The sequence below is a fragment of the Pituophis catenifer genome, unplaced genomic scaffold (genome assembly GCF_029215685.1).
Source record: "Pituophis catenifer annectens isolate HBS135680 unplaced genomic scaffold, rPitCat1.0.hap2 SCAF_5, whole genome shotgun sequence".
Classification (NCBI taxonomy): domain Eukaryota; kingdom Metazoa; phylum Chordata; class Lepidosauria; order Squamata; family Colubridae; genus Pituophis; species Pituophis catenifer.
In genome coordinates this window covers 104,486,550-104,513,554 of record NW_027256885.1, presented here as the reverse complement: position 1 = coordinate 104,513,554, position 27,005 = coordinate 104,486,550, and the positions used below count along the sequence as shown (strand labels likewise).

The window sequence follows — 27,005 nt, the reverse complement described above, 5'->3', positions numbered from 1 at the left end:
ATTTAAAAAATACTTTAGATTTTTGCTTAATGTTAGAACCTAATAATGTCAAGGAACCGAAACTCACATGTTACGCAGATGCAGATTGGGCTGGAGACACTTCATGCAGAAAAAGTACATCTGGTTACTTATTTCTCCTAAACGGTTGTCCAGTTTACTGGTACACTGGCAAACAAGATTTAGTGGCCACTTCAACGACAGAAGCGGAATGTTTGTTTATCTAAAGCAGCAAATAACCTTGTATGGTTTAATGATCTAATTTCTGATGTTTGGAAAAAACCTGCCCTACCTTTTGTCATGCATGAAGACAATAAAGCAGCCATTGAAATATCTAGATCTGACGCCATTGGACAGAGATCTAGACATATAGACATAAAATTTAAACATGTGAGACAATTATCTCAAGATGGATTTATTAAAGCAGTGCATTGTGAGACATCAGAACAATTAGCTGACATATTGACAAAGCCTTTGCCATCTAAACAACATAAATACTTGACTTCCAAGTTATATGTATTATATTGTTCTGAATCTGAATGTAATAAATGTAGCATATCGAATCGGCATTTAGAGGGGGATTTGTCACATGTAAATGCCTTATTCTCTAATATGTAAATAGTATATGAACGGGATATCAGGGGTTAATTTATTCTTCACTTCTTAATGTATTCATATTTCACCACTCCCATATCTAGCTCCACCCATTGTATATATAAGGAGCTGCACACACTCTCTTCTTTGCTTCTATCTGTGAATATTCAGTGAATATAGAATGCCTTATGTAAATAAAAGAAAATATATTTGAACTCTTAACTCTTATATAATTTATTGAGTCTGATCCTGAAAATATTGCAACAAGCAATTTCATATTTTAAAAAAACTAATGTTATTCAGATTTTGGAACACTTGTAATCTTGGCTGTTTTATCTAGTATTAGTTTTGCTACTGTTTATATATCTGGGAGAAGCCTGTCTTTATGAATCTGATGTTTCAGGCGTAAATCTTTTAATTGTAAGTCTCACACTCCAGGTTATGATTAGGTTTTTTTTCATTACAAGGAATGGGAAAAACAAGTAGACATTCATATAGTTTAGAATACAAGAATGGGAATGTTGTGTTCAATATTGCGCTAAACTACAGTCATCCCAAAGGTGCTTTTTCAAGAGGCAACTGGACTTTCTGTTTTTTCTTTGAAGACATTTCACTTCTCATCCAAGAAGCTTCTTCAGCTCTGACTGGATGGTGGGGAATGGAAGGATTTATACTCCTTGCAGACAGCTGGTCATTTGCATACTTTTAGCAAGTCGTTAATGCCACCTGGAGGTTTATCTGTGTCATCTGTGTCATCAATGGTGTGGATCCTTCTTGGAACTGTTGAAAGGACTATGTTATAGACTGGAGATAGATGATGATGTCGTATCCCTCCCCCTCTGTTGAGAGAGGATTGTTCAATTTTGACATAGATGGCCTCTTTGACCCCTCTTTCAAACCAGCAGTCCTCTCTGTCCAAAATGTGGACTTTGCTGTCTTCAAAAGAGTGGCCTTTGTCTTTTAAATGCCGATGAACTGCTCAATCTAGTCCTGATGGGTTTGTTCTCCTATGTTGTGCCATGCATTTATGAAGTGGTTGTTTTGTTTCCCCAGTGTACAGATCAACACATGGCTCACTGCATTGTACTGCATATACCGCGTTGCTCAGTTTGTGTCTGGGTGTTTTATCCTTGGGGTGGACAAGCGTCTGCCTTAGTGTATTCTTGGGTTTGAAGTGTGCATACATGTTGTGTTGCCTGAAGATCCTCCTGAGCTTTTCTGATATTCCTGCAATGTATGGAATGATAATGTTGCTTAATTTATTGTTCTCTTCATTGTCTGTTATGGAGGAGCTCCTGTAAGGTCTTTTTTTTAAGATTTGATGAAGGCCCACTTGGGATAGCCACACATTCTGAGGGCTTCCTTGATGTGTTTTAGTTCTCTTTCTTTCCCATCTTTGCTGGTAGGCAGGCCTTCAGCTCGGTGGTGTAGGGTTCTGATGACTCCCATTTTGTGCTCCAGTGGGTAGTGGAAATCAAAATGTAAATATCGATCTCTGTGTGTGGGTTTTCTGTAAAGTTCAATGTTAAGGCTTCTGTCTTCAATTTTGTGTACTGCACAGTCCAGGAAGGCTATTTTCCTTAACATCTTCCCGTGTGAATTTGATGTATCTGTCCACAGAGTTAATATGTTTGGTGAATGCTTCCAATTCCTGTGTTTTGATCGTGACCCAAGTATCGTCCACATACCTATACCAGTGAGTGGGTGCAATTCCTGTGATGGAGTCTAGGGCTTTGGTTTCTACCTCTTCCAAGTAGAGATTGGCCACAATGGGGGACACAGGTGAACCCATGGTGCAGCCGTGTTTTTGTCTGTAGAAACCTTCATTATATTTAAAATAGGTAGTGGTCAGGCAGAGGTCTAGCATGGCACATATGTGGTCTGGGCTGAGGTTGGTTCTGTCACCTAAGGTGCTGTCTTGTAGCAGTCATTTCTTCACTACCGTGACAGCTTCGGCAGTTGGAATGCAGGTGAACAGGGAAGTCACATCATCGGAAACCATGGTCTCATCCGGGTCCAGTTTTAGTTTCCAAACCTTGCTGGTGAAGTCCTGTGAATTGTTGATGTGATGGGTGGTGTTGCCAACTAGAGGAGTCAATAAGGTTGTTAGATGTTTTGCAATGTTGTAGGTGACAGAGTTGATGCTGCTGACAATTGGTCTGAGTGGAGTTCCCGAGTGGATTTTGGGGAGTCCATATATGCATGGGGTGGCTTCCCTGGGGTAAAGACAGTCATATTGTGGCTTGTCAATGGCATTGTCCTTCAGTAGGTGTTGCAAGAAATCAATGATATTTTTCTTGTAACTGCTGGTGGGGTCTCTCTTCAGAGTCTCATATGTAGCAGAAGACTGTTGCCCTTGGCCTTGTAGTCATCTGTGTTCAGGATGGCTGCATCTTCCTTTATCAGCTGGCAGGATGGTGATGTTTGGGTCTCTTCCTAGGGATGTCACTGCTCTCCTTTCTTGAATTGTAAGGTTGGAAGGGGGTGTTTTGGCACTGGCAAGGGCTGCAGATACCTCCATCCTTATTTGTTCTGCTTCTGCTTCTGCCAGTTTATTGATCCTGATGGCTGACTCTGTGGTTGTGAGGAGATCTACAATTGGTAGCTGTTCTGGTATTACTGGAAAATTCAGTCCTTTGGCCAAAACATTATTTTCTGTTTGGGTAAGCTCTCTGTCAGACAGATTTCTCACCCATCGGTCAGTTTTCTGAGACATGTCACTCATCTGGGTTGGTTTTCTGTTTTGTGTGTTTTTTCCTGTCTAAGCTGTAGGGTAGAAAAATTGCCTTTTTCTCATTCTTTGCTCTTGTTGTGTTGTGTTAGTTGTGCCTTCTTTATAAATTCTGTGACCTGTTCCAATACTTCTGTTGGTAGAAGTGATTTCAGCTCTCTTGGAGTTTGTGTTCCACTCTCTTTCAGAACCTCAGTAGTAAAATTAATCTGTCTTATTTTCCAGCTAGGAACTCGAGACTCAAGGGAATGGGTATCACTCTGTCTTCTGGCTCTATGGACTGAGTTCAATCTTAAAGAGACGCCCTCCTTTGCACACGCTCCCAGATTCATCTCAGTCCTGAGCTCGGTTGGATGGATTTAGAGTTCTCTCTTGTTAAATTTAGTCAGATAGTTCTGGTTTAATTTTTTTTTGTTTTTTGTTTGGTTTTGTTTTCTTTCCCCTTGTGGGGGTTCCTTGCATTTTTAAAAGGTTTTGAAGAGTCGAAGAAAGATCGTCGTGGGAGGGGGGGTTCCTCAGCTGAGGACCCCTGCCTGCATCCGTGCCCAGCTTTAAATTTATTTTTGTCGCCTTTGCTGGCAGAGCGCTAGGCGAGGGGATCTCAGCTATTTGGCAGCTAGAAGAAACGGCCGCCATTTTGTGAAGCACCGAGCCACGTGTGGGCTCTGATCAGGCAGTGGACATCGGGATTCAGCCATTCCTGCCTTGTGCCCTGACCACCTACCCTCCGAGGCTGTAAGTAGTAAGGAGGGGGGTGGAAGCACCGTTTGGAGGACTTTGGGCATTTTGGCATAACGCATTGTAAGCCACCCTGAGTCTCCGGAGAAGGGCGGCATATAAATCAAATTTTTTAAAAAAATAGTGCTGAGGAGGCCACCGGATGGGCGGCCATTTTGTTTTCCCCTAATTTTAAAGGCACGGAGCAACAGCTGCCATAGGGTTCAGGTTCTCGGCCCTCCAGTGCAGCTTAAGCCCTCAGGGACGCACAAAGGAGCCCGGACCTGGGTCCTATTCCCCTGAGGTGAAGAGGAGGCCTGGTCACAGTTGGCTGACCAGGGAGTGGAGGGCCATAGTGCAGTGGTGTGTAGCCTGCACAGGTCTTTTTCTCCCTCTTTTGAACTGGAGAATTAGACTGATTCCTTACTTCAGCTCCACTTCTGATCTACATATTTTGCCTCAAAGGATCGTTTTTCTTCAGATCAAGTGAGGCTGTTTCGTCTATTCCTGAGTCCCTCGGGAGTTGGGCGGCATAAAAATGTGACTAATAAATAAATAAATAAATATTCTTCAGTTGAGGATTATTCCTTGTAATACTGGTGGAACAGAGATTTAAGGTGTTTTTCTGGACACAGCATGGAGAGCAGTGGAGAGTCTCACAGAAAATCTACCTGCAGCACTAATAGTGGCCATGGGTCTAAGTCTGGCAGTCAGACTGCAGCAGCAAAGATCAAGGCCAAGGCTATGGCTCTCACGCGCCCATCAAGAGCACAGGAAAGGGCAGAGAAGAGATTACATGATGCCTTAGAACAGCAAGTGGCAAAGAGTCAAAAGGCAACAGCAAAGTGTAGACATTTAGATAGTCCACAGCCTGCTCAAGATTCTGATTTAGCAGAACCAGGGCCTTCTACCAGTTTGCTAGTGTCTAGAGAATTATCTCCTCCACCTTTGGAAAGAGAGCAGGTAGAGGAACAGGAGCAGAGTCTATCTCCTTCACCTGTGGTGGCACCTCAACCAGAGGGTCAGGCCACTGGACAGGAAGTTGAGATGCCTGCGATTGTGCAGCAATGGATTGCTGAGGCAGTGCAGAGGGGCTTTGCAGCTGGTCAGGCTAAGTCCAAAAGATCACAGCGGAAGAATGTGGAGGTGGTTAAGCCACAGAGTTCTGCTGAACAGAGACCAGCTAGGTCACAGCCAGAATTGGAATCTGAGGTCTCAGTTTCCTCTTCAGAGTCAGAGGGCTCATTAGCAGGTGCTTCTGAGCAGTGGGATCAGGAATTATCTGAGGAAGGTCTGTTACCGGAACAGCCTGTATTCAAGGGGTTGTTTGGACCACATCTTTTTAAGGCTTTGCTCATGAAGGCTAAGGTCACCATGAAGCAGGGTACTTCGGAAGAGACGGGAGTTGGATCAGAACAGGATCCAGCAGATTTACTGTTTTCAGAACCAGTTGCAGAAACTGATATTATACCAGCTCCCCAGATGTTTCTAGACATGATTAAGAAACAGTGGGATTCGCCAGGAACTCATACCAGCTCCTCTTCTTATGAAAGGAGATTTTATAACACCACACCTGTTCTCACGGAGCTCCTGAATATCCTGAATGTGGATGAACCGGTGCTAGCATTGTCCTCTTCCTCAGCTACCTTAGCCGAACCAGAGGAGGTGCTAAAACTGGATGACCGTAAGTTAGAGCAGGCTCTTAAGAGGGCTCACCAGGCAGCAGCCTGGGGGATCAAAGTAGCCACGGCAGCGTCCTTCTTCACCAGGGCATCACTGTTGTGGCTTAAACAGATGCAGGACAGGGTACCAGTTTCAGATCTCAGAGCTCATCAGGATTTCAATAAGATAGTGGCGGCAGCGGAGTATACAGCTGATGCCACACTACATTCAGCAAAATTTGGAGCGTGAGCCATCGCTTCTACAGTGACGGCTAGGAGGCTCTTATGGTTAAAGAATTGGCAGGCAGATTCCAAGCGTAGATGGCGCTTGGCCTCTGTTCCCTTTAAAGGGTCCAAGTTATTTGGGTCAGCTTTAGATCCCCTTTTATCTGAACCAAAGGACAGGAAGAAGGTTCTTCCAGCTTTATCACGAAAGGCGGACACCCGATCTACTTCACAGGATCGGAGGTCTTATTTTCATCCCTATGGGGGAGCAGGTTTCTATAAAGGTCAGAGACGGTTTTACCAAGGCCAGGGCAGTCAAGTGGGGCAGTTCCATCAGTCGGGGATGGGGCAATCAGATAGGAACAGAGCAGGCCAGCCCAAGCATTCCTTTCATGGAGGGAATTCACATTCCTTTCGCAGGTCCCGTTGACTGGAGGCTCAAAGCTCCCATTGGTGGCCGGCTAGGCCTTTTTGCAGACCAGTGGGAGAAATCCACCACAGATGGATGGGTAAGGGAGACCATCACTTCAGGTCTAGCTCTAGAGTTTCTTGCGGTTCCCCCAAGGGTTTTTGTCTGTTGCCCAAAGTCAAGAGATGTAACAAAGAGAAGGTGTATAGAAACAGCCATTCAGCATCTGATAGACATAGCAGCAGTGGAGCCCATCCCCTTATCAGAACAGGGGAAGGGTTATTACTCAATGCTGTTTGTCATACAAAAACCCTCGGGGGGACTTTGACCAATTCTAAACCTGAAGGGCCTGAACAAGTTCTTGAGGTATCGGAGGTTCAAGATGCACTCCCTCTGGTCAATTTTGGCAAATGTTCAGAGGGGGGATTTCTTGACCTCCATCGACCTCACAGATGCATATCTGCACATTCCGATTCATTAGGAGTACAGACAATACCTGAGGTTTTATTACGACAGCAGACATCTCCAATACCGAGCGCTTCCATTCGGCCTAGCCTCTGCTCCCAGGGTCTTCACAAAGATCCTGGCGGCATTGGGGGAGGTACTCAGGTCCAAGCCAATTCGTCTCGAGGCTTACCTGGACAACATTTTGGTGCAGTCAACATCTCTAGCTCGGGCGGAGTCGGATCTGAATACCACAGTCCAATTTCTGCAGGCTCACGGTTTCTCTATAAATATAGAGAAGAGCCATTTTCTCCCGACAAATCGCCTCATTCATCTAGGGGCGGTTATAGACACCATTCAGTGCCAGGTGTTCCTGTCTCCAGACAGGTTGGAGGATATCAAGAGTTTGACCAAACGGGGACCGGAAGTTGGGAGTCGCAGCGAAATGGACGGAAGATTTCGGGGCTCCGAAATCTCCGCCGATAGCCCCGTTGCAGGACAGTCCTTCTTGGACCCCACAGTCTAGTTTTGACTGTGGTAGTGGAGGGCATCTCCTGTCGATCCCAGGGACATCGCAAAGTCCCTGGTCGATCCAGGAAAGCCCTTTTTCCGGCGGCGGGGGTCGCAGCCATCGGCTGCCAAGGCTGGGACAGCTTTGGGAGAAGAAAGGAGAAAGACAGCAAACTAGAGCGGTGAGAGAATCTTATTTTTTAATTGATAAAAAGAACATCCTGAGGAACTAGAGACTTTGAACTTAAGATGGAGATGAAATAAGCGGCGACCTTAAATTGGAATTGATTTTAATACCCTATTACCTAATTTGGAAGACTTTTAAATTAGCCTTTTGTTTTGCTGACCAAGACTGGATTGAAAAAGAAGCCATTAACATTTGGTTGAGCTCGCCTTTTTAAAATGAATGTTTGACTTTGGTTTGGTTTTCTTTTTTGGTAATTGAAGCCTCTCTATTTTTTTTTCCTTCTATTGAAATTTTTTGTAAACTTTTATTTTTTATTTTTTTTAAAAAAAAAAGTTTTTTATTTTAAACATAGTTAAAAAGACATACATAGACATACAACATATACAAGAATCTTAGTTTCTTTTTCAGCTACTTAACAGTGATCCATTTCTTACTATATATAAACATTTACAGATATTATAATGTTAACTTATTCAGCCTTTTTCTCTATTATATTTCATTTCTACTAACATGTTAATTGATCTATCACATTTTTCTCTTTCCCTTCTTCATTCCTTTAATTTATTTCCTTATTTTTCAGTCATTCATACCAATTATTCCACACTTTATAGTATTTGGTTTCCTCTTTCCCCTGAATTTCTTTAGTTAGTTTATCCAGTTCTGCGCATTCCAAAATCTTTTTAATTATATCCTTATCTGGTGGTAATTCTTCTTTCTTCCAGTATTGCACATATATAATACATGCTGCTGTCAATATATGTAGTATGAGATACTGTGTTTCTTTAGTATAATTTTCTATTGATATCCCTAATAGAAACTGTTCAGGTTTTCCCTCTATTGAATTCTGGATTATTTCTTCGATCCAATTTTTAATTTTCTTCCAAAAAATTTTCACCACCGGGCATGTCCACCATTGGTGATAGAATGTTCCATAACTAATCTTACACTTCCAGCATTTCGGAGAATTGCTGGGGAACATTTTTGCTATTCTAGCTGGTGGAAGATGCCATCTGTGAAACATTTTCATCTGGTTTTCCTTGTATGCAGTTGAGATTGTTAATTTCATATTTGTTTTCCACATCTTTTCCCACTTCTCCAACTCAATCGGATAATAATAAGAGCCTTGGTACTACAGTGGTTTAAAGCACCCTGTTATTAACACAGCTGCCTGCAATTTACTGCTGGTTCGAATCTCTCCAAGGCTCAAGGTTGACTCAGCCTTCCATCCTTTCTAAGGTAGGTTAAATGAGGACCCAGTTTGTGGGGGCAATAAGCTGACTTTGTATAAATATACAAAAGTATGAAGGCTATTGCTTAACGCACTGTAAGCCGCCCTGAGTCTCCGGAGAAGGGCGGCATATAAATCAAATTAAAATAAATAAATAAATAAATAATAAAAAAAAAATTAAAATTTTGGGCCCATTTGATCATCGTTTCTTTCACGGTTTCCTCTTCCAGTTTATACCGTAATAGAAATTTGTATATTTTACTAATTAGTTTTTGTTCATTCTTTAACAGAATTTTATCAAGGTCGTTTAGTTCTACTCTAATTTGATCCGTTTTCCTCTCCTCAATATTTATTTTATTTATTTATTTAATCTAATTTTTATACCGCCCTTCTCCCGAAGAACTCAGGGCAGTGCACAGCCAAGAAATAAAACAAACGCATATATAAAATTAAAAGCAATTTTTAAAACATATTAAATAATTTGGCCCTGATATCATTAAAAAACTAAAACAACCCATTAAAATTAATATTTAGGCCAGCCCAGCTTGTTGGAACAATAACGTCTTGAGGGCACAACGAAAGGTGCATAGGTCAGGGATCATCCGTATCTCCAGGGGCAATTCATTCCAGAGGGCGGGTGCCCCCACAGAGAAGGCTCTCCCCCTGGGGGTCACCAGTCTACATTGTTTGACCGACGGCACCCTGAGGAGTCCCTCTTTGTGGGAGCGTACTGGCCAGTGGGAGGCTATCGGTAGCAGAAGGCGATCTCGTAAGTACCTAGGTCCTAAGCCATGGAGTGCTCTAAAGATGGTAACCAACACCTTGAATCGCACCCGGAAGACCACCGGAAGCCAGTGCAGCTCGCGCATGAGAGGTGTTACATGGGAGCGCCATGTTGCTCCCATAATCACCTGTGTGGCCGCATTCTGGACCAGTTGGAGCCTCCGGGTGCTCTTCAAGGGGAGCCCCATGTAGAGAGCTATATTTATAGCTATATAAGATCAATATATTTTTATCTTATTTGTAGGTATGACCACCATTGTATTTCCCTACCTAAGTCCTGTTCCAATTCGTGTTTTGCTTTTAGAGTTCCCCCTTCATTAACAATATCCCTATATCTAATAATTTTGGACCAGTCTACTAAATTTGGGTGTGTTAATATTTCTTCTGGGGAGATCCAGGACGGTACTCCTATATAGTGATGTTTCTTAATTTTGTTCCAAATTGTTAAGAGTGAGTTCCTAATTACATGTCTTTTTTTTTTTTTATTGAAAAAGTTTTTAAAAACAAACATATTTTCCCCACAACACCCCACAACCCCCCCCAACCCCCCCTCCCCCCCGACTTCCCAGAGCAGAACACAAGGTATTTCTATTGATCTTTAACAATAATCTAAATTGCATAACCAATCATTAAACTAACATCCCTATAAAAAAAAATTCTTAACCCCCCATATATAAAATCCTATTTCTTAAACATAATACTTCTAATGTCACTTATATAACGCTTATACAAATTAAAAAAATCATTCATAAACTATTTGATATTTTTTGGTCTGATACTTATTTTGTATATAATCAATCCATCTTCTCCAGTCCTGTATGTACCTTTCTTGTGTGTGATCCTTCAGATATGCTGAAATTTTAGCCATTTCAGCTAAATTAGTTACTTTCAATATCCAGTCATCAATAGTAGGCAAAAAGTCCTTCTTCCAGTATTGTGCTACCAACAATCTTGCTGCTGTTATCAAGTTCAAAATCAATTTAGTCTCTGCAACTATACAGTCCGTAGTTATACCCAGTAAGAACAACTGTGGAGTAAATTTCAGTCTCTTTTTAAGAATATTCTGCATCACCCACCAAATCTTTATCCAAAATGCTTTGATTTTTCTACAAGTCCACCATATATGATAATAAGTTGCATCATCACAGTCACATCTCCAACATTTAGCTTGCACATTAGAATACATACATGATAATTTTTTAGGATCTAAATGCCATCTATAAAACATTTTATAAAAATTTTCTCTTAAATTTTGTGCTTGTGTAAATTTCACATTTCTAATCCAAATCTTTTCCCAAGTTTCCATCATTACTGGCTCTTGAAAATTTTGTGCCCATTTAATCATACAGTCTTTAACCAATTCCGTCTCAGAATCTATTTCCAATAAAGCATTATACAACCTTTTAATATGCATTTGTTTTTGATCTCTAATTTGATTTACCAAATTCTCCTCATTTTGCACAAAGCCAATTTTTTGATCTTCCTTCCATCTAGCTTGAAGTTGACCATACTGAAACCATGTATAAATTATACCTTCTTCTCTCAGTATATCTAAAGATTTCAAATACATTACCCCCCTTTCCATAATAAGAAGCTCTTTATAAGTAATCACCTCCTGTTTTTGTTCTATACTTATATTTTCTATTGCATGTCTAGGATTTGCCCATAAAGGTATCTTATAATTTAACTTATATTGATATTTTTTCCAAACCCTTAACAAAGCATTTCTTAATATATGAACCTTAAATACTTTATCCACTTTTTTGTCATATAGCAAATAGGCATGCCATCCATATAACAAATCATAACCTTCTAAATTCAAAATTCTCCCCTCAGTTAAATTAAACCAATCACTGATTTGTGATAAAACCGCTGCTTCATAATATAATCTTAAATTAGGCATTTTGAGACCCCCTCTTTCACGTGTATCTTGTATAATTTTCATTTTTATTCTGGGTTTTTTCCCAGCCCAAATAAAAGTATTAACACCTTTCTGCCATTCTCTCAGATTTTCATCTTTCTTAAGCACAGGTATCATTTGGAACAGAAATAAAAATCTAGGTAAAACATTCATTTTAATTGCTGCAATTCTTCCCAATAAAGACAACTGTAATTTTTTCCAATTTTCCATATCCTTCTGTACCTTCTGCCAAAGTACCTCGTAATTGTTTTTGTATAATTTTGTATTTGAAGCTGCTATATATACCCCTAGATATTTAACCTTTTTAACTATTTCAAAATCTGTTAATCTTGCTAATTTGTCTCTTTCAAATGTAGTCATATTTTTAACTATCATCTTTGTCTTATGTGAATTAACTTTAAATCCTGATACTTTCCCATATTGATTAATTATATCCAATATGTATGGAGCCGACTCTATAGGTTGAGATAAGGTAAAAACCAAATCATCTGCAAAGGCTCTTAATCTGTAATCTTGTTGTCTAATTACAATACCCTTCAATTTTTGTGAATCACGTATCTTATTCAGTAATACCTCCAAAGTCAAAATAAATAATAGTGGGGACAGAGGACACCCCTGTCTTGTTCCTTTCTCAATTTTAAAAGCCTCTGTTAAACCTCCATTAACTATGATTTGTGCTGATTGCTGCTGGTATATCGCTCTAATTGATTGTGTAAAATATTCCCCAAAGTGCATTTTCTCTATTATTTTAAACAAAAATTGCCAGTTCAATCGATCAAATGCCTTCTCTGCATCCAAGAATATAAACGCTGCAGGGACTTGATTATTTTTTTCCAAATATTCCAATAAGTTTACAACTTGTCTGACATTATATCTCATTTGTCTACCTTTTATAAACCCTGATTGATCATTGTGAATTATTTGTTGCATAACTGGCATTAGTCTATTAGCTAATATTTTAGCAAAAATCTTATAATCAGTATTCAAAAGTGAAATTGGCCTGAAATTCTCCGGTTTAATGGAATTTCGATCCTCCTTTGGAATTAGTGAAACAAAGGCTGTTTTCCAAGAAGGTGGTACTCCTCCTCCTAATTGTATTTTATTAAATAAAATTTTTAGTGGTTCTAACATTTCAGATTGTAACTGTTTATAATAGACAGCTGTTAGTCCATCTGTTCCCGGAGCCTTACCTATTTTTAATTGTTTAATTGCTCCAACAATTTCCTCAGAAGTTATTGGCTGATTCAATCTATCTCTCTGTTCCAACGTTAATTCAGGAATCTCCATCTTTAGATATCTATCAATATCAGCATCTTGAATTGCATCTTTAGCATATAATTTTGTATAAAACTCCAAAAAAGCCTTTTTTATTAAATTCTGTTGATAAATCTCTTTACCTCTAAATTCTATTTTATCTATAATACGTGATTTCTGTTTTTTCCTCATCGTGTAAGCCAACCATCTCCCAGGTTTATTAGCATTACAAAATGTGTTATGTCTGGCATATTGTATGCTAGTTGCTACTTGCCCCGCCATTAACATATTAAATTGCTCTCTTAAAATATTAATCATATCTTTTGCCTTTTTATCTCCCGGATTAATTATAAGCAATTGTTCTTTCTTTTTAATTTCCTCCTCTATCTCTTTCCGTCTATTTTGTTGTTTTAATCTATGTTTATTATTCAAAAAGATTAATGTTCCTCTCATATAAGCCTTACACGCATCCCATACCATCTCCATCGAAGTTCCATTGTTCATATTATTAATAAAAAATTCTTTCATTTGTTTTTTAAGCTCACACAAATTGTCTTCATATCTGAATAAATTCTCATTTAGCCTCCAAGACCTCCTCTCCCCTCTCTCCTGCTCTAGTTCCACCCAAACCGGGCTATGATCAGTTAAAGTTCTTGGACATATCTTCGTACTCTTCACCCTAGAAAAAAGATCATTTGTAGTTAATATAAAATCAATCCTCGAAAAAGATTGGTGCCTATCTGAGAAAAAAGTAAAATCGCTCTCCAATACGTTCCTTTCTCTCCAAATGTCTCTAAGCTCCATATCCTCCAAAATATCAAAAAAAGATTTAGGCAACTTAGCACGCATGGAGATCTTGGAAAGACTTTTTTTATCTTTCTGGGTATCTAATACCCCATTCCAATCACCCATTAAAAATAAGGATCTATAGTCCCATTGTAATATTTTGGTATGTAAAAGTTTGTAAAATTTATCTTGTTGTTGATTAGGTGCATATACTCCGATTACAAGCAGCTTCCCACTCTGTGTTGTTAATTCAATTGCAATATATCTACCTTGAGTATCAGCCTCAATTAAATTGGCCACTAAGCCTCTTTTAACATATATTACTAGGCCGTTTTTCTTTTCTGGTGCTGATGCCACAAAATGTGTACCTAATTTCGAATTTATCAAGTACTTTTGATCTGAAGATTTAATATGCGTTTCTTGCAAACAAATAACATCGTTCTGAAATTGCTTCAAATAATGAAATATTTTCTTTCTTTTTTGTGGAGAATTTAAACCGTTAACATTCCAAGATAGAAATTTATTTGCCATCTCTGGGCGTTCCAAGCTTTGAGAGCATCAGCTGAACCTCCTCCGCCATTTTAGACTTCGGCCTAGCTCCTCCCACTGCTTGCGTTTTTTGGGCTTGTTGAGTTGGATCTTGAGGCTGTTGTGCCATATGTTGTTTATAGGTAGCCCTTGTCAGTCGTTGATCTTTTGGCAGCTGAATCATCGTTAATGACTCCAAGGTTGGTGGTGGACCCCCAGTCAGTAATGGATCTTCTTCCAGAATAGCTCCTCCAGCTAATACTTGAGCATAGGTTTGTAGTTGCCCTCCATCTTTCTCTTGTTGAGTAATTTCCAATTGCTTTCTAGCACCCCCTGGTGAGGGTGGCTTTCCAGCCTTTAAAACATTGGCATAAAAATCTTTTGCTTTTCCAACTGTGTTTAAACGATGTCTTTGCCCAGCGTATGGCACTATTATCCCAAATGGGACATCCCATCTGTACTGAATTTGCTGGTTTCTTAGTTCATTCACCAAAAAGCCAAACTGCTTTCTATCTCTTAACATTTTAGGAGGAAGCTCTTTCAGGACCACCAGCTCTTGTCCTTCCACTTTAATCTTATTTCTATAAGACGCTTGCAAAATGTCATTTCTGACTCTCCTTGTTGTAAAATAGATCACCACATCTCTTGGTAACTGCTTTTGTTTTGCCAGCCAGGAATTGACCCTGTAAATTTTGTCCATTTGAATTGCCACATCTTCTGGCCTTTCTGGAATCAGCTCTGCTAAAGCATTGGAGCAAACATCTTTTAAATTTTCACCACTCTTTTCTTTCAAACCTCTCAGCCTCAGGGCAAATTCCATTGACCTGTACTGTAACATAACCATCTCGTCATCCACTTTCTCTGTCTGTATCATAACCTCTCCCAGTTTAGTTGCAATCTCCAAGTTAGCATCATCAATTTCCCGCACTCTCTCCTCAATCTTTAACATGTGAGTAGCCAATCCTGAAACTGCATAAACAATGTCATCTCTTATTTCATCATGTTTTTCCTCCACCACACTTGTAAGTTTCTTTAACTCCTCTGAAAATCCTTTCATCATTTCTGTCTGATTATTCAGGGCACCCATTATAAATTCTTTAAGGTCTTGTGACTGTGTATCAGCCGGAAGTTGTTGTTTTTGAGTCACTACAGGGGAACCTCCTCCCCCTTTAGAAGTTGGTGGCTTTAGTTGTTTAGCAGCCATTTTATTTAAAAAAAAGTTTTCCTTTTACAGCCAGAAAATCTTGTAAACAGTCTTAGAAAGTATATTCCAAAGTTTTTCCAAAATAAACAATCCTCTCTTCAAACTATACTCAAAAGTAATTTTCTCTTCAGGCAGAGGGCTATTAACAAACAGTTTCCTTTTAACTTTCACTTTCCCTTCCGCCCATAACAAAGGCTTCCTCCCAGCCTCCAGCTCCAGAGAGCTCCGTTTGCAACAATGTATTCACGGAGTTAAGTTCTGTTTCTCTTAAAAAGCTTGCACTCTTGCTTCCGCTCTGTCTGCCTTATTGAAAATCATTAAAACTCACTGTTTGCCGGCAGAATTGGACGCAGACGTCTTGCTCTGAAGACAGAGGCACCAGCGATCCGGAGCGATGGGAGGGGTGAACAGGGGAGCTCTCACCCTCCGAGTCCCTGGAATTAATCCAGTGACTTTCGGGGAGCTCTACCCACCCCCTCCGGCTCTCCTCTCCTTCTTTGCCTGAAGGAGAGTTTTTTCAAACCGCCGGACAGCTGTTTAGCGCTGTCAGGGCGGTTTTAACAGATCGGGTGGCTGGCGGTCTATGGAGACCGTCCTCGACGTCTGCGGAGCCACCGGAAGTTCTCCCTAATTACATGTCTTTTGAAGTATCAATGTGTGTTCTGTTTTCCCCCCAATAGAAATGTGTGCCACCCTACATGAAGATCGTGTCCCTCTAATATTAAGAGTCTTTTATTTTCTAATTCTATACACTCCTTTATCCAGACTAAGACAGCTGCTTGGTAATAGGTCTCCCAGTCCGGGAAGGCTATTCCTCCTCTGTCTCTTGTGTCTTGTAATACTTTTAATCTAATTCTGGCTTTCTTCCCTTGCCAAATAAATTTTGTAGTCATTCTGTTTAATAAATCAAAAAAAAAAAATTCCATTCTAATTGGTATAACCTGGAAGAGGAATAAAATTTTGGGCAAGATACTCTTTTTTATTGCCGCCACTCTTCCTGTCCATGAAATTTGCAGCTTTGTCCAATTTTCCAAATCCTTCTCAATTTGCCGAACCAATTTATCATAATTTTCTTTTTTGATTGATGAGCTTCTTGCGGTCAGCCAGATTCCCAAATATTTTATTTTTTGGTAGTTTGTATATCCATAGTCTTTTCTAATTCTATCTCCTGTTCTTTTGTAAAGTTTTTAGTTAATAATTTTGATTTATTTTTAAACCCGCCACTGCACCGAATTCCTCTACTTTTCTGATCAATTTAGGGCCTGATTTTAGTGGGTCTTCAATTATAAAAACCGTATCGTCTGCATAGGCTTGAATTTTATACTCCTCATTCTTAATTCTCAAACCTTTAATCTCTTGATCTTCCCTGATTCTATTTAAGAGTGGTTCCAGTGATAGGATAAAAAGAAGTGGGGAGAGTGGGCAACCTTGTCTTACTCCCTTTGTTATCTCAAATCCCTCCGTCATGTCTTGGTTAAACATACTTTTGCTGTTTGTTTTGAATATATTTTTTTCAACCATTTTTCCAAATGTTGTCCAAATTCCATTTTCCTTATCAGTTTTGTCATAAATTTCCAGTTCAGATTGTCGAAAGCTTTTTGTGCATCAAGGAAAACCAGTGAAATTTGCTTCTCCAAGTGTATTTCATAATACTCTAATATGTCAACTATTGTACATGTATTATTTTTAATTTGGCGTCCTGGTAAAAAGTCGCTTTGGTTTGGATGAATATGCTTATTCAGAATCGTTTTTAGTCTTTCCACAATTATTGACATAAATGTTTTATAATCAGAATTCAATAGAGAGATAGGCCTGTAGTTTTGTATTAGTTGTTGGTCCAAATCTTCCTTGTATATAAATGTCAGGTATGCTTCCTTCAGTATCCAGGAAAGAAAACCCCAAACTCAAGCATTTTGAAGAATTTAGTACTTTTACTGAATATGAAATGATAGCAACCCAGGTAAAGCTGGAAGTGAGCAAAACGCGCGAAATAGCATCTACTAAGCTTCTCCCCCCCCCCCGTGTCCATTGGTCATCAGCCAATCCAAAGGTCTCCCAAAGGTCAGGTGGCATCACGTCTGGCAGCGTCATTCATCAGGAATGTAGGGCAGTTGGTCAGCCGTCCCCTTTGAAGAATCACTTTCGTTTCTTATGAAGACACATCCTACAAGGAAAAAAAACAAGTCTTGCATCTTCCCACCCTTCGCCCTATAACTAATCCCTCCCCCGTTTCTTATGGCAGCTGAAGCAGGCAAAGCTGAGGCTGACATTCGGCCCCTCTTGCAGAAGAGACGTTATTCCTAAATAAGAGGAAAGAAAGGAGAGAGAAATAGAATATATACAATAATTAAGGTTTATCTGGGTATTTGGTATAGAATTGCTGTACTTTCTTGGGAGCTCGGACATTCCGTTTATTCACCCATTCAGCTTGAGACAAAGGGAAATGTTTCCAGGCAATCAGATATTGGACTTTACCATGGTGTTTTCTAGAGTCCAAGATTTCTTTAACTTCAAAATGTTGCTCCCCCTCTATGAGAATGGGAATGGGAGGGGTGCTTTGGTCAGCCCTTAGGGGAGACGAGTGTTCAGGTTTCAATAAACTAACATGAAATACAGGATGTATACGTCTCAATGTTTTTGGCAATTCCAATTCAACTGTTACTGGATTAATCAGTCTAATCACACGGAATGGTCCTACATACTTAGGCCCCAGCTTTTTGGACTTCTGGGTGGTCTGTAAGTATTTGGTAGACAAATAGACTTTGTCCCCCACTTTATAAATGTGAGCTGGGGACCTTTTCTTATCGGCTTGCGCCTTATGAGCCTGGTGTGCCTCATCTAATGCCTTCCGAGTCACTGCCCATGTGCTTTTTAATTGTTCAATCCAATCCATCAAGGAGGGATTTTGGGGATCATCTTGTGGTAGCTCGGGAATGGGTACAAAATCCTGGCCCGATGCGACCTTAAAAGGGGTGAATCCGGTGCTACTGTGTACGGAATTGTTATATGCCATTTCTGCAAATGGCAACAAGTCTACCCAATTGTCTTGCTGGTAATTTACGTAACACCTAAGGTATTGTTCGAGCACCCCATTGGTTCTTTCACAGGCCCCATTTGTCTGAGGGTGGTGACTGGAACTTAACCCCTGTGCGGAGCCTATCAATTTCAAAAACTCCTTCCAGAAACTGGAAGTAAATTGCACACCCCTGTCAGAAATTATTCTTTTCGGAGATCCATGTAGTCGGTAAATCTGCCGAATAAACAGTTTTGCGAGGGTTTTTGCTGAAGGGATCTTTGAGCAAGGGATGAAATGTACTTGTTTGGAAAACAAATCAGTTACTACCCAAATGACAGTGCAGCCCTCACTGTCTGGTAAGTCCACAATAAAATCCATAGATATTTCCTTCCATGGGGCGTTCGGTCTAGCCACACTTTGCAGTAATCCAGGGGATTTTCCTGGAGGTCTTTTAGCCGAGGCACATACTGGACAGCTAGCCACATATGCCTCTATGTCCTTTTTAAGTGCAGGCCACCAAAATTGTCTCTTAACAAGATGTAGAGTCTTGACAAACGCAAAGTGTCCTGCGGCCTTGGCATCATGAGCATATTTCAATACGGTTGTTCTTAATGTGGCTGGAACATACAATTTTGATCCAACCCAAGCTAGTCCGTCGCGAAGTGTGCATTCATTCGAGTGGGCCTTAAACCACTCGTCAGTTTTTAGCGCTTCTCGTAATTTTTCGAGCAAATCCCCAGAGAGTTCTGGTTCGGTTTTACTCTGCACTCTGGTAGTGACAGGTGTTGCCAATTGCGTTAAGGGGATCATTGGTTGAACCACTTCCTTTTTTATGCTGTTGTACTGTGGCAATCTGGAAAGTGCGTCCGCCATGAAATTTTTTCCACCAGGAAGGTAACATAAAGTGAAATTGAAACGCTTGAAGTGTTGGGCCCAGCGTGCCTGTTTTGGTGATAGTTTGCGTGGTGTTTTTAATGCTTCTAGATTCTTATGATCAGTCCACACCTCAAAAGGGTGTTTTGCCCCTTCTAAAGATTGTCTCCATGTTAACAGCGCCCATCTAACTGCAAACACTTCTTTCTCCCATATGGCCCATCTCCTTTCCGTGTCTGATAGTTTATGGGACGTGTAAGCACAGGGTTGTAATATCCCGTTCTCATTCTTTTGCAAGAGTATAGCTCCTACAGCGACGTCGCTAGCATCAGCTTGTACTATAAAAGGTTGTTCCATGTCGGGGTGTTTGAGCACAGGTTCAGCTGCAAACAGTCGTTTCAGTTTTTCGAAAGCAGCTTGACAGTCCATAGTCCATTCTAGTGGTTTCGAGGGTTTGGGTTTTACTTCCCCTTTGGTTTTTAGCAAGTCTGTAATTGGCAGTGCGATTTTCGCGAAAGAGGGGATAAATTGTCTATAAAAATTTGCGAACCCTAAGAAACTCTGTAACTGTTTACGGGTGCGTGGTGCGGCCCATTCCATCACTGCCCGGACCTTTTCCGGGGCCATCTCTATTCCCTCATGCGATATACGATATCCAAGATAGTCGATTTTGTCTTGGTGGAATTCACATTTAGAAAGTTTGGCATAGAGTTCAGCTGCTCTGAGTTTATTCAAGACCGCTCGAACCAGTCTTACATGGTCAGCTATGTTGTCAGAATAAATTAGAATATCGTCCAAATAGACCAACACCCCCTTATATAGGTGCTCATGCAACACTTCATTGATCAACTGCATGAATACAGCCGGGGCTCCCTGTAGTCCAAAAGGGAGTACTCTAAACTGGAAACATCCCAGTGGGCAATTAAATGCTGTCTTCCATTCATCTCCCTCTTTTATTCTCACTCGGTAGTATGCCTCTCTTAAATCAAGTTTGGTAAAAAATTTTCCCTTCCCTAAATGGGCTAACATGTCCTTCATGAGTGGGAGGGGATAGACATTTTCTACGCAAATGGCGTTCATGTTTCTATAATCAACTACTAATCTGAAGGATCCATCTTTCTTTTCGCGGAACATTACTGGCGCTGCCACCTTGGGTTTGGCTCGTTCGATGAATCCCCGTTCTAAGTTTTTGTCGATAAAATTTCGCAATTCCCCCAATTCTCGAGGTGTCATGGGGTAAATTTTTGGTTTGGGAAGCTTCACCCCAGGGAGTATTTCAATGGTGCAGTCAGTGGCCCTGTGGGGAGGCAGAGCATCCGATGCTTTTTTGCTAAACACTTCCTTGAGGTCCCAATATTCCTTTGGAATTTTCTCTTCTCCCTCAATATGGTTAATGGCTACTGCCGCCCTTTCTGGTTTTATGTTGTCCCTCGGGGGGGGCCTTCCTTTCCCGGAGTTGGTTCTGCCGTGCGGATGCGTAGGACCCCCGTTTTCCAATTTACTCGTGGGTTCCATTTGCGAAGCCAGGGAAGTCCTAGAATGAGGGGTCTTTCCATACCAGGGGCTACAATAAATCTGAGATTCTCTACATGATTCCCCAACTGCAGTTCAAGGGGTTCAGTCATAAAGCTAGCTGGGCCCCCTCCTGCAATCGACCCGTCTAATTGACAAAATGCAATGGGTCTTTTTAAAGTTTTTAGTCTCAGTCCCATTTCCTCCACTACTTTGGGGCTAATTATGCACCTAGTGCACCCCGAGTCCAACAGGGCTAACAATTGCGCGTGAGCCCCTGTGAAGGGCACCCTTATTTCTACGGGGATGAGTAAGGGTTCTTCCGTGTGACTCACCCGATCGTCGGTGTCGGAGTCGGAGTCCGTCTCGCTGTCGTCATCGTTGGTCGGAGTTCCCAACTCACCCTGGTTTCGGGGATTGAACTCAACGACTTCTCCTTTCAGGGCGGTGCCGCGGGTTTTGGCGGGTATTTTGTCGCCTTTCTTTTGGCCGGCCCCGGAAACTTTTGGCGGTGGCTTGGAGAAACATTCAGCAGCCCGGTGACCCTCTTTCCCACATTTGAAACAGGTGAAGGGCTTTGACTTGGGTTTGAATTCAGTCTTCCCGCCAGCCATCTTGGGTGCCGCCTTACGGTGAAAAGAGGATGACTGGTCCCCCATCCGCCTTCCTCGGAGTTCACTCCATCTCAGCTCGATCTCTACATCCTCAGCTACTATGTACCATCTATCCAAATCATCGGGGACCCCCATGCTTCTGCAGTCTCGATATATCTCTTCATTTAATCCATCCTTGAAACTCTTCAAAAGAGCCATTTCTGACCAGCCTGTCATATAGGGTGCCAGTTCACGAAACTCTTGGATATACTCTGCTACCGGCCTCCGGCCCTGCTGAATGCTCTTCATTCTGAGTCTCGCCTTTCGTTCAGCTAAATGGTCTTCAAAACGCCTCCTAAGGGCCCTCATGAACTGGTTGTAATTTCTCAGCAAGAGGGAGTTGTTATTGTGGAGAACCACCATCCACTCAGCAGCTACTCCCTCTAGGGCATTCGCGACGCTTCTGACTTTAGCCGCCTCTGTTTCGTAGTCCTCCCCCCAATCCTGCATGTGGTTCCACACTTGGGTCAGGAAAAATCCCAAGGCTTTAGGATTCCCATCAAACTTCCCAGGAAGGGGGGGGATTTTTGGCTTTTTTCGTCTGCGGGGGGGGGCCTGCAAGGCTGGGGTTCTCTGGCCGGCTGTATCTCTCCCTCGAGCTGCCGAAGCCTGGGATGTTCCCTCCTCAAACTCTTCCTCTCCCCCGCAGGCTGTCTCTTCTGGCTCCCCCCTGGGGCCTGCTTCCCCCTTCTCCACAGGAATTCCAAAAGACTCACGTTTTTTTCTGCTTTCTTCTACATCACGGATAAGCTGCAAGGCTTGGTCTATCATGAGACGTTCCTTCTGCTGTTGCATCCACACTGCCTCCTTTTTACGGAGTCTGGAAGTTGTCACTCCCCGGGGGTCCTCCCCCCAGTCCGGCAGTCTCCCCACTCCTTTGGACCATCTAGCTTCCTCCGGCTCCAAACGGAGTCTTTCCAACCATTCTGCAGTTTCTCTTTCCGACTGGAGGGCAGTTGAACTCGCTGCCCCCATCTTCTCTTCTCCATCACTCCCTCGGTCTGACATATTTTGGATTTACAGTCCCCTCGGTTTTTGTCCGGGATGACTGGTTGTGACTTCCAGCTTAATGTCAGGTATGCTTCGTTCAGTATCCAGGAAAGAAAACCCCAAACTCAAGCATTTTGAAGAATTTAGTACTTTTACTGAATATGAAATGATCGCAACCCAGGTAAAGCTGGAAGTGGGCAAAACGCGCGAAATAGCATCTACTAAGCTTCTCCCCCCCCCCCCCCGTGTCCATTGGTCATCAGCCAATCCAAAGGTCTCCCAAAGGTCAGGTGGCATCACGTCTGGCAGCGTCATTCATCAGGAATATAGGGCAGTTGGTCAGCCGTCCCCTTTGAAGAATCACTTTCGTTTCTTATGAAGACACATCCTACAAGGAAAAAAACAAGTCTTGCATCTTCCCACCCTTCGCCCTATAACTAATCCCTCCCCCGTTTCTTATGGCAGCTGAAGCAGGCAAAGCTGAGGCTGACAATAAGTGTAATTAATGCCTCTGACCAGGGCCGGATTTTCCTATAGGCTAACTAGGCTTCAGCCTAGGGCCTCAAGATCAAGAGGGGCCTCAAGATCAAGAGGGGCCTACATTCAAATTGTTAGCAAAATTAAAATTACACTTTCACTATAGGTGAAAGGGCCTCATAAGTGGAATAGCCTAGGGCCTCTTTTCATCTAAATCCGGCCCTGCCTCTGACCATGATTTCGGAATGTTTGTCTCCTGCAATACATAATTAAATATTTCTAACATTAGCCCTCCTATCTGATTTATTGTATTCTTATATAGTTCAATCAGTAATCCATCAGGGCCTGGGGTCTTATTATTTTTTTGTCTTTTTATAGCCATCCAAATTCAGTTTCAGAAATTGGTCTGTTCAATATTTCTTTTTGTTTGTCTGTCAATTTACAAACATTTATTTCCTCCAAGTATTTTTTAACTTCCGATTCTTCTTTTTTTTCTTGTGTATATAATTTAGAGAAGAAATTATAGATTATTCGTTTTTTATCTTCTTTTCTGTATCGAATTGCCCCTTCATCTTTCAGGCATTGTATCGTTCTTTTGTCCTTTTCTTTTTTCAGTTTGTAGGCTAACCACCTACTTATTTTATTTGCATGCTCAAAATAGTTTTGCTTCGCTGTCTTTATTTTCCAGGCTACTTCTTCCTGTGTAATCAAATTTAATTTATGTTTAATTATCCTTCTTTCCTCTTTAATTTTCTTGTTTTGGGGATCTTTATATAATTTTTCTTCTAATTTTTGGAGTTCTTCCTGTAGTTTATTTTGTTGATGATTTTTCTCTCTCCTTTTCTTTGCAATATATGCGATCGAGACCCCTCTGATGTAAGCTTTTAGAGTATCCCAGAGATTTTGAGGCAAGGTATCTTCTTTTTTATTTATACTCTGAAAGATCTCTATTTCTTTTTCCATTCGCAATTTATATTCTTTCTCCTTACATACATATTGATTTAGAGTCCACCTTTTGTATCTTTTTTGTCCCTTCCAATTAATTATTATAGGGTTATGGTCTGCCCATTCGTTTAATCCAATATCTATTTTTTCAATTTCCAATTGCAATTGTATTGACATCCAGGCCATATCGATCCTGGACCAAGACTGATGTGGATGTGAATAATAAGTGTATTGCCTCTCTTCTTTATTGATTTCTCTCCAGGTATCTTTTAAACCTAATTCTTGTGTCATATTGAAAAACTCTTTTGGTAATATTTATTTCTTTTTTTTTTTGGTTTTCTTCTCACTATGATAGTCTTTTTTACTATCCACTATAGCATTATAGTCCTCCTGGATTCACGGCTGTCTTTAGAAGAGCACTTGACGGCCGTGACCGGGAGGATTTTTCATCAGGTTCGCCTGATTCGCCAGTTGCATCCCTTTCTGGATCGGGACTCGTTACGCACGGTCACTCATGCCCTTGTCACCTCCCGCCTGGACTATTGCAACGCTCTCTACATGGGGCTCCCCTTGAGGAGCACCCGGAGGCTCCAACTGGCACAGAGTGCAGCCGCGCGGGTGGTAATGGGAGCGACATGGCGTTCCCATGTAACACCCCTCCTGCGCGAGCTGCACTGGCTCCCGGTGGTCTTCCGGGTGCGCTTCAAGGTTTTGGTTACCACCTTTAAAGCGCTCCATGGCTTAGGACCTGGGTACTTGCGGGACCGCCTACTACCACCAATAGCCTCCCACCAGCCGGTACGCTCCCATAGAGAGGGGCTCCTCCGGGTGCCATCAGCCAAACAATGCCGACTGGCGGCCCCCAGGGGGAGAGCCTTCTCTGTGGGGGCACCTACTATCTGGAACAAGCTCTCCCCATAGATACGGAGGATCCCGGATCTGCGCACCTTCCACCGCGCTTTAAAGACCTTACTATTTCACCAGGCCGGCCTGGCCTAATTTTCCCCCTCTTTTATAAAAGATTTTTAATTTTTAAATATCTTTTAGTATTTTATACATTCAATTTTAAATTGGTTTTAAAAGTTTGGGGTTTTAAATTTGTCGGGGCCAAAATTATTTAATTTGATTTTATTCTACTTTTAAATTTTGTATGTATGTGTTTTTATTGTTTGGCTGTGCACGGCCCTGAGTCCTTCGGGAGTAGGGTGGTATAGAAATAAAATAAAATAAAATAAAATAAAATAAAATAAAATAAAATAAAATAAAATAAAATAAAATAAAATAAAATAAAATAAAATAAAATAATAAAATAAAATAAAATAAAATAAAATAAAATAAAATAAAATAAAATAAAATAAAATAAAATAAAATAAAATAAAATAAAATAAAATAAAATAAAATAAAATAAATAGTCTCCTATTATGCAAATGTTTTCTATCTCCTGTTCTACTATTTTATTATGTAATTTTTTATAATATTCTTGCTGATTTGAATTTGGAGCATATATCACAACTAATAAAAATTGCTTGGATTCAGTATCTAATTTGACCATCAAAATTCTGCCTTCATCATCCGCATACTTTAATTCTGATTTTATTCTTTCTTTTATGTACACTGCTATTCCCTTTTTTTTTTGTTGAGATAGAGACACATATAATTTCCCTAATTTCTTATTTTCCAATAATTTTTGAAAGCCTTTTTTTATGTGAATTTCTTGTAAACAAATAATATCTATGTCTAACTTCTTGAATTTTGAGAATGTTTGTGTTCTTTTCTTCTGTATATTTAAACCATTAATGTTCATGGAAAATAATGATATTGCTTCTTCCATCCCTTACTGTACTTTTTTTTTGTATTTCTTGTCTCTCTCTTAACTCTTCCTCTTGCTCCTTCTCTTTCTTCTCGTTCTTTTTCTTGAGTTTTCTTTGATTCTTTCTCTCTTTCTATTTCTTCTTGTTGTTCCTCTTCTTGACTTTTACTTTCTGATTCATCCTTACTTTCTTGTTTGTCTTCCAAATAATTTTTATAAAACTCCTGTGCTTTTTCTACTGAGTCAATTTTGAATTTTTTATCTTGCCATGTGATAAGGATTCCTTCCGGCATAATCCATTGGAACATCACTTTGTGTTGTATTAGTTGGGATGTCAGCTGATGATATTGTTTTCTTTGGTCCAAGGAAGCTTTGGACCTTAAAGATTTTAAAGCACAGGAAAGACAGGAGAGTGTGTATTGCTGCCATCTGCTGGAGGAGATACTTTGTTCCTGTGTTTTTCTTCTAAGCAATTACCAAAGGAAACATTGTAGCCATAACTAACTGAGACTCTGAATCTTGAGCTGATAAGTGTGTGTGAGAACACCAGAGGAAGTGGAACTATCTGTATTGTTTTCACAGGTGTTCTTGTTGGATTTAGCTGAAGTAAGAGTCTGGAAATACTATAGAAGATTTCTTGCTTTTCTCTCTATCGTTGTGGCTTGCTTAAAAGACAACTCTCCATATGCTTTCTGGATACAATTATATTTGATGGACCTTTCTTTTTTTATCTCTTTCTTCCTCTTTTGTGACTTCTCACCTCGGCCTGAGACCATATAAAATTGGATTAAGGCAATCAAGAGCCTGAAGATTTATTTTTACTTTTATTTTTATTTTTATTTTTATTCTTATTTTTATTTTTCTTATTATTGTTGACTTTCCTATACCTATTGGATTAGGGTTTAGAACAGCGGTTCTCAACCTGGGGGTCGCGACCCCTTTGGGGGTCGAACGGCCATTTCCCAGGGGTCGCCAAAGCCCTCTCTCGCCCCCCCGCCTTCACTCACCCTCTGCCTCTGCTGGATCGCCCGGTCGCCGTTCGCTTACCCCGCCCACTCCCAATCTATTGCTGCTCCGGAGTCCCAGCTGATGGCTAGAGGGAAAAAAACTTTAAATTCTTGCCGCGGGGCTTCAAAGAGCTAGCTGCAAAGAGGTAAATTCCTGGAGCAAGTTTTTTTCCCCCTAGCTATACTGAAAAGAGAAAGCGAAAGCAGGGTCTTAGCTGCAACGTGACAAAATGAGGCAGAGAGGTTTCTTTTTCTTTTTCCTCACCAAAAAAGGTAGGTACAAAACTACAAACTGTTATGTCCTTATAAGGACATCCGCCCTGATTGGCTGCTAGCCATCGGGCGGGAGATTTGAATCCCTGTCAAGGGGCGGTGCGTCTGCCGGGAGCGAATATAAGGTGAGCTCCGGCAGCGCGCCAGCAGTCTTATCTTGCTACTTTTGTAACTAATAAAGTTATTAAATGTATCGAGCTGGTCACGTCTTCTGTTCCTGCGCCTGATCTAACACTGGCGACGAAGGACTAAGAGAAGAGAACCTGAGAA

The 27,005-nt window shown here is 40.9% G+C and overlaps 1 pseudogene; it reads right to left on the bottom strand.

Annotated features, from left to right (window-relative positions):
- The window catches only part of LOC139317759 (uncharacterized), a 63,906-nt pseudogene that overhangs the window by 15,296 nt on the left and 21,605 nt on the right, over window positions 1-27,005 (bottom strand).